The following is a 13847-nucleotide window of genomic DNA, read 5'->3' as shown; positions in this document are numbered from 1 at the left end:
TTAATATAGTACAACTGATAAAGTTTACATGAAGTACATTGTTCAAACATTACATTCCCAAAAATAAATTGTTCGGTTCGTTAATAAGTAAACTGCAAGCCATCACTGAGTACATTTTCCTTTGATTCACTGGTTACCTGAGAATACAAGTATTTTGAAAAACGTCAACATGTGAAATGTTGGTGAGTTCATAAGCGGTATTTGAAAAACAACGTTTTGTATCGTTTTGAAAACCACCAGAAAATCCGATATTTTCTGAAAAGAGCTTTTGAAAACATTGTGAAGATCCATAAGTATGCTTGTTTGTTTCTATAGTTGTAAGAAGAATGCTCGTCAAAATTGGGTACATTTTGAAAACCTTGTGTATCGAAAAACCCTAGGAAAACCCGATGTTTTCCTAATTCCTTGGATTCCATGAAGTTAAAAATAAAACCATTGCAGCGCGCGAAGTCATTAAGTCCAGGCGACGTCGGATTATTTTTGCGCATGATTAATTGCTATAAACACGCGTTACACAAACGACCCGTTTATAACTATACTAACGATCCCGTAGGCGTCGTCCGTACTAATCACGTTATCCAACCGCCCTGACTTCGAGTAATCCCACATCCGAAGAGAAAGAGGACACGAAGACCCCGATGACTCCATTATCCGGTTGGGAAAAAAAAGGGTACGAGGGGCCCTTGACCCGCCTCGCATGAAATACCAACTTTACTAGCAATACCATAGGACCCTTGGGGACCAATAGTATCTAAGCCATTGAAAGTCCTTTTACACTGTGTTAGATCATGTAAGACCCAACAACTCGTAAGGTAGAAGTCTTCGGGCCTTAAGATCAGGTCATTGGGCTAGCTAGGCCCAACAAACAAGATTTTACACTTTGGGGCCCAAAGATGGTGCGTAGACGTCTGTGCACTCTCACGTATGTATTAAATTCCCAAATGTTACTCGTATGAATTGAGGTACCGTCGCGTTAGTAGTTTCGGATTTTTATTGGTTCGAGACCGAACCAATTCGTTTAACAACGATTTTTGGTATTGTTGTGTATTGTATTTCGTCGATAGTCGCGGTGCCAATAGTTGATCAAGTTGCATGTATTGAATTAGCCTTGAAAGTTTTCTGTTTCCAGCCCTTCATTGTTTGTAAAATTTACTTTTTCAACCCTCTAATTAAATAACTTTCCGGTTTGGTCCTTAAATCATTTTTCTTGACATTTTAACACCAAAAATTATTGAAATTAATATTTTTCAGCATATTTTTCATTGAAAACAGTTTAAGTCCCTGAAATTGCAGTTTTCTCGGTTATAACCCCTCTTTTTCGCAGTTTTTACAATTTTGGCCCAAATTGGAAAAAATTTGCAACTTTGGTCCTTTTTAAATTTGAAAAGCATTTTAAACCTTTGAAAAGTACTTGGAACCTTAGTAGTCCACTGTTTTACAGATGAACACAGTTTTGGCCCTCTAAAACAGAAAATTTCGCATAATGGGCCATATTGAGCCGAAATTGTCATTTTTAGCCCATTAAGCTTGAAATTTATAATTTTAATCCTCCAAATGAGTATATTTCCAGAAAATATTTCATTGAAACTGTTTTGACACTCCTCATCGATCAGAATTCGTGATATGTCATTTTGGGCCCTTTAACTTTATATTTTTAACATTTTATGTCCAAAAATTGAGTTTTTAGCCCAAAGAAGATGTTATTAAGCCATTTAGCTATTTTTCTTGGAACACTTTGTATGTAGAAATATATTTGATGCTAGTATCATTTAACATAAAATATATCTCGATTTTTAGGGGTTTATGGCTAGATCCAACATCATAAACACACAAAATCACACATATAAGCATAGAAATCATACAAGGCATACAAAACACATATAGATCTACACTTTCACTTGTATTCCCCCCCCCCCCCCACAAAACTCATAAAAACAGAAAATAGGGGGTATGAAGCTCACCTTTGGATGTTGATTCGGATTTTGAAGAAAGGATGGAAGAAAGCTTGGTGATTTTTGACCCTAGCACCCCTTGATGAAGATTTCGAGTTTATGGAGTTCTAAGACACAAGTTTATGATTTCATGAGAGTTAAGAAGAGATTTTTGGAGATAAGAAGGAGCCCAAAGCATGGATCCAAGCATTAACTTACCTAGATAATGATTTTGGTGATGGATTCTCCTTGTGAAGCTCTTGATTCACGAAATTTTTGAAGGAGGAGGGAGGATTGTTCTTCAAGACTTAGAGAGTTTGGAATAGATTTTTGTGGTGTGTGTGGGTGTGTTTTCGGCCGAGAGTGAGTGAGAGGGAAGAAGGAATGAACTTTGAGGTGATGTATGCATGGGTATATGAGATATAATGCATGGATAACCATGAGGTAATAGTGAGGTGTCACTTGAAAGTCAACTCTCTTCATCTCCTCTTGGGTTTGGGCCTTGGGCCGAGAGTTTTGAAGGGAAAAGGAAAATTTTGGGCTTTTTGCCCCTAAGCCCAATATTAGAGTTTGTTTGGGTGTGTTTCAACCTAAAAGAATGTGATATGACTTTTACATTTTTGTTGGACTAGTTTAGGTTATTCATGGATCAAAGCTTTTAATTCATTTCATTCTAGGCCCAATATGGCCCAAAATGTTGAATTAAATTAATGTGAGTCCAATTAGAGCCCAATTAGGGTTCTAAGCCCATGATAGTCAAATTGGAAACTTATTGGTCCATTTGGGTCCAATAAGGAAGTCCTAGTCCAAAGTGGACCTAAACAAGAACTTCTAGGGTTTCCAATTGTTTGATGACTATTTGTAGTACTTGTATGATGTATTGGATTGAAGTTTTTGATGTCATAATAATAGGTATCACACATGCTCTTAAGTTTTTGATTCACATTAACTTGAGCATAGTGATTACAAGACACATAATTCCTAGTGGTGACATATATATATATATATATATATATATATATATATATATATATATATATATTATGAATTAAACTCTCAACCATTTGGAAATCACATCTTGTTTCAGGCACCTTCATATCATGCCAAATACATTTTGATAACTCTTTATTTATTTCCGATCATAAAAGAATATCAATAATACTTACAAGTTATGATTCATGCCAAATACATTTTGATAACTCTTTAGGAAAGCCTAGGATATGCTTCAGTGAATTAGCGATGCGGTTTACTGAGTTTTTTGCCTTGGTTCGAGGAAGTAACTTAGAGGATTCAGGAGGATTGATGAGGAAAGTATGGATAGGTGTGGAAGGTAGTATTAGGCCCGTACTACTGAAATAACAGGATCCATACTCGAATCGACGAGAGCCTCGTAGAATCTAAGGAGTTTGTGGAAAGGAATTTTCAAGCATGTTTTGATCGTGGGTTGTGGTATTTCAGATCGGTGATGAGGACGCATGGGGAAGGTTTGGAGTCTGGTCCCGGCTCAGGTGGTGAGCCAGTTAGTGGAAGAACTGCCAGGGTTTTGAGTTCGCGTTGGATTGAGGAGATGGAAAGTATTTCCAACACTAGTCCCTACCCCATAGGAGCCAAGGTTCGGTTCTCCTTGGATCACTTGTATCGGGTGGCAAGGAGTTGTTGGGAATTGATTGCACGATTTATTGTGTTTTCTAAATTGGAGACTATGTCTTGGGAGAAGTTTGTGACCTGGGTTAGGGCATAGGTTACTCTAGCTATCGTTGATCAGCCCTTGGTCAGTAATCTGGTAAGCGTGTTAGGGTGTCAGACCCTGAAGGATATGACTTCCAGAGCCCGAGGATGGGAGATCGATTTGGATCACCTTGGGAAGAGAGGTTCATACCAAGTGTGTATAGTGGTGGGTCCCGGGAAGAGACCCAAGGTCTCAGACCATCGATTGATGGGCTGGCAGGGCCATAGTCAGTGCAGCAAGTACGAGAAACGGCACGATGGAGTTTATCATTCCAGGGGTATGGGCTGCTACAAGTATGGCAGGGTTGATCATGTCAGTAGGGATTGTCCTCAAGGGGCAAGCTCATTATGTTTTCTCTACAACCAAGTGGGCCACAGGATATCTGTTCGTCCAAGAAGGAGGGAGGAGCAGTGAGTGCACCTGCTTCGACTATTTTGCACATCTCTGATAGTCGAGAAGGAAGGACAAGAGCCCCGGTAGAGAGGAGTCAGACTCTACAGTTTCAGACAGGAGAAGTCAGGACTCCAGCAGGCGATGTTGCGGGTATGTATCTTTTGCTTCCTTTCAGTTTAGCTGCATTTTGTTGTGGGAATTTTGATTTGGTTTGGAATATTGTAACGGGTTGGGTAAGTGTATCTCTGGTTCATTTCTTCATTTATGTTTGGGTTATATCTTCAAGAAATGTTATATGCCTTTTGCATGCCATGAAATCTTAGTAGATTAGTAAGGGTATTTATTGTGTAGCGGGTTTCAAGTGTTCGGGTATTATTCTAGTTTTCGGTCAGGCTCGGTTAGGGGCATCGTGTTGAAGACTTATGGTCCGGGTTCAGTAGGATGATTCTCCAACATCGTTCGGGTTTGATGGCTTTAGCATGGTGCTGGGTTGGCCTTTGGATGCGCCAAAGGAAGTGGTCTATTGCGGAGGTTTTGTTCTGAGCATTTGTTCTTCGGACTTTAGGATTTGAGTGTGGTATCATTTTATAGTATTTAGGGTTATCAGTATTGTTGGGATTTGGGAAGTGCTCAACTGGTCTTCAGGGGTTGTGTGGTATTTAGGATGGATAGCGTTGGATCTCTAGCCATGATAGGCGCTGGTCGTCGGTAGATCGATCATTGGAGGGTAAGAAGGATTGGGAATCCTTCAATTCTAGTGTGCTACCAGGAATTAGTCGAATCCAAGTGGGAGAGAATCATTCAGGAATTCAGGCACAGGAACTAATATGGAACTAGGATAGGTTTCACATCCCCATGGGCAAGGCCCATGTAATTATGACAATACAAGTGGGACCTGGTAGAGACCGTTGGGTCAAGGGTTTAAATCTCAAGTTGTAGGACTTAGTGTGTAGTCAATATGTGACGTGGAAGGGTTTATAGGCTGGGTATCCTAGTTATTTGGACTCTTGAGGAACGGGTGGTTGGATCAGGTGCAAGGCTGGTAGTCTCAGCGATGGGTTGGGAACGTTTTACCTTTCGATTTTGGGAGGGTGTCTTGAATCATAGGATTTTAGGAGAACTTCAAGTGTAGATCTTTGGGTCTCAGATTGGTTCCTAGTGAGAAATCACATTAGAAATTGCGAGTGTCTATGGAATAAGGCATCAATGTGCCGAGGGCATATATGGAAGGTTCAGAGGTAATAAATATTTTCAATTTATTGGCAGGTCAGGCTCCTGTGCTTGAGTGTGGCCTAATATGTGTGGGGTCAAGCTAGTAAGGGGTTCCGGATTTTTAGATAGGTTTCATTATAGTCAAAGATTTCTTCGGGTAGTTAGCCCAGGATGGGTCAGTTCGTAAGTCTGTAGGAAGACCGCATCATGTTTGAAACCAGTAAGGTGTAGGTCATGGAAGATTGGGTATGAGGTAAGATTATAGTTGGACCTGTAGCGTTCAGATTAGCATCAGGTTGATGTCGGGATGGTTTGGGTAGTTATTGCATGTGAGGCTTTCCTGCGGAAGTCGTGAGGGGCGAAGGTGCGGGAGTCTCCTGGCTCAGCAACCGGGTAGGAACCCGGTAATTTTAGACAATTAGCAGACGAATTGGGACCAGGGAGGTCTCGGTGGATTTTGGAGATCATCTAGAAAGAAGCCTGCTGTTTCGGGCAGTTTCAGTGTTTCAGGCATTTTCTGGTTTCCGGGCAGTTTAAGTGTTTTGGGTGGTTTCTATGTTTCGGTCGGTATTAGCGATTTGGGTTTTTGTGTGTATGAGAAGTATCTTGGTGTTTGGGTAATGCTAAGTCACTCACAACAACATTAAATAATCTCAGAGTAATTGATTTGACCTTGTTGCGCATCACTCGTTTGAGTCTAACCGTTGCAGGGATGAATCTTCTACTTGAATGATCATCTGAGCCTTCTGTTGAATATAAGTTTTCTGTAACAGTATATGGTCGGTGATTTTTTTCCCCTTTGAAACATTTCTTTGGTTCAAAATTCTATGGGGTTGGCTTGGTGGCGGTTCGGTGTGAGAGGTCTGACATGGAGTCAGACCATTGCGATTGAAGGTTTCGGAACTCAGGCGAGATACGACTGGGTTTTATTCAAATATTGAGGATTTGTTCTTCACCAGGATTGAAGAATTATTCTAAGGATAGTTTTAGTAGATCAAGATAGGTTGTTGTATGATCAAAGTTGGAAGGGTTAGGATTGGTTTACCATTCGTTGAGAGAGGGCATGGGTTGTTTCAGCACGGGCGATCTGTCGGGAAGTCAGGTCATTGTAGATTTGAGGTCTAAGAAGGTAGAGGTGGTTTGCAAGGGTTGAAGGCTTGGGTGTTATTTTCGAGATAGAAGTTTCAGTTTGGGTTTCGGTTACCTGGGGAAGGTTATTTTTATGCGTATAATTTCCAATCACGATCATTACGTTGATTCTTTTGATATGAGTGCTAATAAGGAGCGCTTTCGAGGACGAAATCTAATTTAAGTGGGGGAGAGTTGTAACATTTGGAATCTAGAAGGTCGATTATGGAGATAAAACATTATTGCTAAAGGCCAGCTCGTCGAGTTTGGGGTAAGAAACTCGACGTGTTGGAAGTGTTGTTCGCGTGTGTTTTGAAGACCAACTCGACGAGTTGGAAGTGGTTTGAGAAACCCTAATTTCGGGGTTTTGCACCCTATTAAGCAACTTAAACCCCATATGTTGGCCTCATTTCCAGCCACTATTGTCCTAAACCCTAACATCGAAACTATAAGGCATTTTTTAATGTTGTGAGCCATTTTGAGTGCTTTTGTGGTGTGTTTGAAGCGATTGGAAGGAAGGGAAGTTTGGTGAGAGTTGGTGATACAAGAAGGAGCTGCTAGATCTCGAATCGTTGCTTCATTTTCGACACTTTCCGGGTAAAAAGTCTCAACCTTGCTTTGTGAATTCATAGATCTCCATCTTAGGGTTCTTTTGCATGTTTTGGTCCAAATGGAGTGGTTGTTGGGAGTTGGACGTCCTATTTGGACAAACCCTTTCATATCTAGGGTCATAGGGAGCTCTTTTAGCATAAAGGTGCCAACTTTAAGGTCTTAAGGGCTCCATGCATCCATCAAGCCTTTCTTCTAGCTTATTTTGAGCTTTTGAGCTTCTTCTAGCCTTGCATAAGAGTAAAGTTGGAGACTTTACTCATCAATACATCGTTAAGGGACCATATATGCAATTTGAAGCCTTATCTTGGTGATTAAGTGGCTTAATAGATTAAATGGGTTTGCTGACTGAAGAACTCGACGAGTTCATAGGAGAACTTGGGGAGTTGGTTTGGGATTGTCCCGATTCTGATGAAAATGAGGGGAAAACTCAACGAGTTGAAGGGAAATCAACGAGTTGGATCGATTCTTCATGATTCTACGGTTTGATGAGAACTCGGCGAGTTGAAGGACCAACTCGATGAGTTGGGTCACCTGGACCGTTGACTTTGGCGTTGACTTTGACTTTTGACTTATGCTTTTGACCAAGTTTGTCCCAAGGGGTGTTTGAGGTATCCTGAATTGTATTCAAGGAAAATATGGGCTTACGATAAAACCCATATGGGATTGGGCCCAATTTGAAAAATTAGGCCAATGGTTGATTAGTGGGCCTTTGGACCTTTCAGATTGAAGTTTGGGTCCTAGTTTTGGACAAGGCTGGGATAGGGGTAAAATGGTCTTTTTACCCTAGGTATGAAGTTGGTTATGGATTGGAACCTAATTGCTAATTGGGTGTTATTTTTTTGACCTGTTAGTTTGGAGGTGTCGTTAGGGCAACGGCTGGGGAATTCCTTCAGGAAGCTTCTGCATTCGAGGCGAGTCTCCCTTCGTAGAAATCGGGGGTCGAAGGCACCAATGTCGGCCCACTAGTTGATGCTTATACTAAGATAATTGTCTGGTTTGCCACTATTTGTTGGTGTTTCTGTGATTGCGTATGCTATTATGTGGTAGTGATAGGGGTGAAATAGACTCGGTATCCGGTTGAAATAAATTGAAGGGGAGGCCATCACCCAGATATGCTCGACAGTATCCGGGCGGGGTCGGATGTCAGGCGGGGCCCATTATATGTTTATTATATGGTATGTGGTATTTGGGTTATTCATTAAGATTTGTGCTTACGGTTTTCAGTTTATGTTTCAGGTACTTCAGTTTTCTAATGAAGAGCTCGGGACGATCGCAGCGCATACACCCGCAGTTTCTGCAAAATGTGATCTTTGGGATTGAACTCTGATAATTATTTATTTGAAATGTTTTCCAATGTCTTGAACAAGTTGCAATAGTGTTTTGAATATAATAAAAATAAAAAATTTTAACCTTGATTTTTGGGATGTTACATTATAGAACCAATTTAGACCAATCTGGCAAAACAATTTTTTTATGTTTTTTTTTCATTTATGATATTTGTTTGATAACTTTGGTTAGTATTTTGCAGTTTATATTTTTTACATAAAGGAAGTGAGAAGAAACATATTAATTGTTAGTTTTTGCATGTTTTAGAGTGATGTTTGTGAGTTGGTTCCCTTACATGAAACAGGGACATGCCATAGATATCATGGTAAAAGCAAATAAAGTTTTTCTTTATAAAAATATAAGAGTTTAATATATTTTTATGAATATAACTTGATAAATCTTTTTGGTTATTATCATATGTTTAATAAATATAATTAAAATAGATCAAACTAAACATAATTAATAAAATCATATATTTATCGTTAATTATAAAATATATATTATAATTTAATGATTTTAACATGACTAGCATTAAAGAAAAATATCGAGGCAACAAAAGTGAATTATTTTTACCTCCACACATAGACCAAAAAAACATATAGACATATGCATAGATGGGTGCTTGTATAAAGTGGACGCATGTTGGACAAAGCCTGCTTGTGGTCTATTATTACATCACTACTTTTGCTTATTAATTACTTAATACATCAACTTTTTTTATGTTTTTCTCCAATCATTTGGTTTGTTAACTTATTAGATTTTTTTAGAAGTTCTGTGAAACATATAGAAAATTCAAACTAGAGGTTTCTGGAAGATGATTTACTCAAAGCCTCAAAAGATTCAAACTAGAGGTTTCTTGAAGATGATTTACTCAAAGACTCAAAAGATCAAGTATTGGTTAGGTTTTGCTTTGATATACAGTTTTTTAAAATTTTGATAATGTTAATATATCTGCATCAAAGAAAAAAATAACTGAAACTTAAACAAGTTGATACTAATAATTACAAATGTACAAATAATATTTTTAAGTGGTATTATTTATTAGTTTTTAAATTGAAATAATTGAATATGAGATTGAACATAAAGTAGATTGAATGTTATCTTCAATGATTTAAGATTTTACAATTATTGTTTTATCTTTTAAGATATCTTTAACAACCTAGTAAAATAATCTAAAGTTCTAGACACAAACTTAATCAAATTTCTACATTTAAACTCATAATCGATGTCCAGACGATCTGATCGAAGGATCACTTATATCATACAAACGAAAGTAAATAACGGATATATACATATAAAATTCAAATTCCACAAAAATATAAAAGACACAAATACTTATACAAGAAGAAGATAACTTATTTTCATAAACATATCGTACCACCTAATCAAAATCTAGTTCAAGCATATAATTTAAAAGTTTTAGAAAATCATAGAAATAAAAAAACATCATTTTGAGCCATAAACAATTTTGAGCCATAAACAATCTTGAAGTAGTGACAAAAAAAAGAATAATGTGTTATGGAAAAGTGATGAATTTTGCTAATTGGACTATTTTTGTAACCCATGAGAATTTTGTCCAAAACCGAGACTCTAAAATCACTTCGGTGGATTCGGGGATAATATCACCAAACCTTCAATTCTACAAGTGATAACTTGTCATTAATTGTACTACCTTAATCAATCATTTTTAAGCTTCAATTTATCACTAACTTAAGAACATGTGTAGTGGTTGATTGTAAATTTGTAATCCTAATTTATTATTATAAAATATTAACTTTCTACTAATATTTTTTTGAACTATAATAAAGTTTTATAAAGAAACTAAAGCTAGCAAGAAACTAATAAAAATACAAAATTTAAGTAAGGATTGGATTATTCATCCAAACAGTCAAACTAATCCTAATTTAATAAAAAATATTATAAAAACTCAAGTAAACTACAAAAAATGATCTTTATGGTTGGCAAAAAATTAAAGGTTCGGTCCAAAAACTTTTGGAATTGCACAATTGGTATTTTGGTTCTTTTTGATGATTTTGAGCCTAATGGTTGACATTTTTTGTGGTTTCAATTCACACCCAATTTAAAATGACTAATACTCTAAAAAAACTATTCATTTTTAATTTATTTTATTTCTTAACTAAAAAACAAAAAGATCATCTCTCTCTCTTTGTGTGTGTGTGTGTTGGGGAGGGGTGGGGGGGGGGGGGGGGGAGGGGGGATGTCATCCTCCTAACACTACCACCTCAATATATGTTGTTAGAACCCTAACTTTCCTGGCACTGACTTCGCTAGGGCACTTTTCCGATGGAGGACATTTTTTATGGTGCCTTCAAGAGAATTTGGTTTGAAGAGCGATAAACAAAGCTTATTTTTTTTTTCATGTGCATGTGTTCTGCTTTACAACAAAAAATAAGCAAAAACATATGTGTGTCCCTGTTTTTACATCTGTGTAATACCCACTCAGATACTCCGACATCACTAAAAACACGCAAAAATAATGCTTCATTACTTAGGCATCACCAACTTCCTCTTAGGCATCCTTTCTTTAAATTACTTGCACTCATTCTTACAGTTCTCATCTCAATTTATTCCATAACCCAATAACAACTCGCCGTCGTCGATCTCTGTACACTTTATTTGATCATAAACACACTCACCGATGTAGAAAATGGCAGATTCTTCTCAACCTGGAACTTCGCCTCACCGGAAATCCTTATTCTTCCTTCGTTGGCGCCTTTATAGGTTCAATTAAGGGTTTGATGATCGGCGATGTAAGAGAACAATAAAAGATACAGTTGTTGTGTGTTTGTGTACGAAAGGAAACGACGATGGTGGTAGATCTGCCACAGATGTTGGGCAGATGTTATTAAGGTTCTAAAAGGCGTGAGGCATGGCGTGGCGGCAGGCCAAGCCTCAAGCTTAACGATTTATGGCGAGCCATGGCGTTTTTCAAGGCGTGATGTAAGACGACGATTTTGTATTAGTTTATAATTATATTACCGCGTAAATATAAATTTATATCAAATATACCTAGTTTTTAGAAGTGTTATATCAACAACTAATAACAGAAAGTTAATAAAAACACAATAGTTGTATGTCCGATTAGAAAAGGTATAAAAAGAGCAAAAAAACGTGTCTTAAACGAAAAAACACGCGCCATAACACGCCATAACGTGCCATGGCACACCATATCACGCCTTGCCACGCATCACGCCTAACAGCAACGTTATGAAGCTTTTCGTAACAGCGACGCCGCGCCTCACACCATGACGAGCCTTGGCGCCCGCCATGGCGCCTTTTAGAACATTGGATGTTATGTTGATGACTACTAGTAGATTTGATACCGAAGGAACGATCGTGTGTTGATGGATGTGCAAGAAAGGTAAAAGTTGAGCTATGTAACACTTATGTTGGATGCACAAACAAAGAAAACTTTCATGGAATGATGACTAATGAGAGACAGTGAGAGAGATAGAGGTGGGTGAGTTATTCTCTTATTTTTAATTATTTAAAATCATTATATAATCATTTGTTCATGTTGATAGGGGTCAAAATCATAAAAAAATCGAAAATTATATGACTAATGTAAATCTAAACTTTTTTTTTTTTGGACCAAACCTAGTGTTTTTCCCCGTAGGGAACATCTTTGCAACTTTCTCTAGAAACATTATTGAATGGTTATTTTAAAAAAAAATCTAAGATTAATTTACTATCATCTATCTAAAATATTTTCATCTAATTTATCATTTTAAGACATACGAGACAAGAAATCTTAATAGGGGCGGATCCAAGGGGATCATGGGGTAGCCCGAGATGCCCCTCAAATTTTTAAGGTAATTTTTTTTTTGGAAAAATTTGTTTTATGTAGTGTATATATACGCATCCCCTTCACTTATAAACACAAACAAACAACTATTATGCAGGTTAGGGCATTGGCTTATTGAAGCAAATGTCTCGGGATCGATTCCCGCTCCTTACATATCATTTGTTTACCTTTGTGTTTATTTTCTCTGTTATTCTATCTCACATCGCCAAACACATGTAAACTCAGCCATTTTCGTCTATTATATAAACCTGTTGTCCTCATGCTTCATTTGATAACTATTTTGAGTTCCACATCGAAATCGCCAAACACATGTAAACTCATCCATTTTCGTCTATATTATATATACATGTTATCATCATGCTTCCTTTGATAACTACTTTGAGTCCCATATCGAAATTCTATCTCACATCGCTAAACACATGTAAACTCAGTCATTTTCTGTTATCTATTATGTAAACCTGTTATCCTCATGCTTCATTTGATAACTATTGAGTCTCACATCGAAGTACCCTAGAATAAAAAAGATAAAATTGCACGATGAAGTATTTGAAATAGAAATATTACCTCCAGTTTATTTACCGAGAAAAAGATAAATTTAGTTTGATTATATAATTATTCTGCAAAAAATATAAGAAATACTCGAAATAACCATTGAAATCGCAACATAAGACACTTGATGACCCACAATTTGGCCATTATAGGTTTTGATATCACTTATGGGTCAATTTCGACACGAGTGTCAAGCCCATGATCTGATGTAATCTAATGTTAGAAAAGAAATTCCTCTCATTTGAATACAAATAAGATTGTGTAAGTTTTTAATGCATAATCTTATGCATTAGATAATAATATAATCTCGATTGAGTATAACCTCCAATTACGGTCTAAATGACAGAAATCACATACCATGAAACTCCACATGCAATTTCGATGGCTATATAGATCGTTTCTTATTTTTATGGTTATTTCTTTATTTTTCAAAGAATAGGCTGAAATTTGTCATTTTCTCTATAAACGTTGTGTGTTGGGGTTTCTATTATGAAATCAATACATTGAACCTTATTATAAACAAATTTTGTGCCAAATTATTCAAATAAATGTCGACTACCTTATCATTAGGAGCCGCCAAACCTGACGCAATTCGTTTTCATGGGCATTTATGTCTACGTTTATGTCATACAGCTTATGTAGTATGTACTTTTATGAAGCAATTTTTAAGCTTCTTTTTTTTTTTTTAAACATTAACAGAACATTCAAGTTTTTTATATTCATGCCCCCCTCCCCTCCAAAAAAAAAAAAAAAAAAAAAACATATACCGGTTTTGTTCACCTCTAAATATTAACATAAAACTAAAATATACAATAAATATTTATTAGAAACGCCTAAATGATAGTGTAGTCATTTTATTTGGAATAAGGGTCAAAATCATTTTAAAACTTCAAAATAAGGATAAAATTTGCTGCATGGACCTTTTTAGGATAAAAACATGAAATCAACTAAACTCGAGACCAAAAATGCAAGTTACTCTATTTTATTTTTGTGCAACATAGGGCATTTACAATTTACATAGTAATAACAATAAAAGGAAATGAAATCATAAAATGAACACATAGTTAAACCGTAAATAAATAAATACTATAAAACCCAAAATTTTACCAACTTGGAACCCAAATTAAAAAAACTCCAAAGG

Source organism: Lactuca serriola, chromosome 3 (genome assembly GCF_051521515.1).
Source record: "Lactuca serriola cultivar US96UC23 chromosome 3, Lser_US96UC23_V15, whole genome shotgun sequence".
Classification (NCBI taxonomy): domain Eukaryota; kingdom Viridiplantae; phylum Streptophyta; class Magnoliopsida; order Asterales; family Asteraceae; genus Lactuca; species Lactuca serriola.
This window is presented reverse-complemented; position numbering follows the sequence as displayed.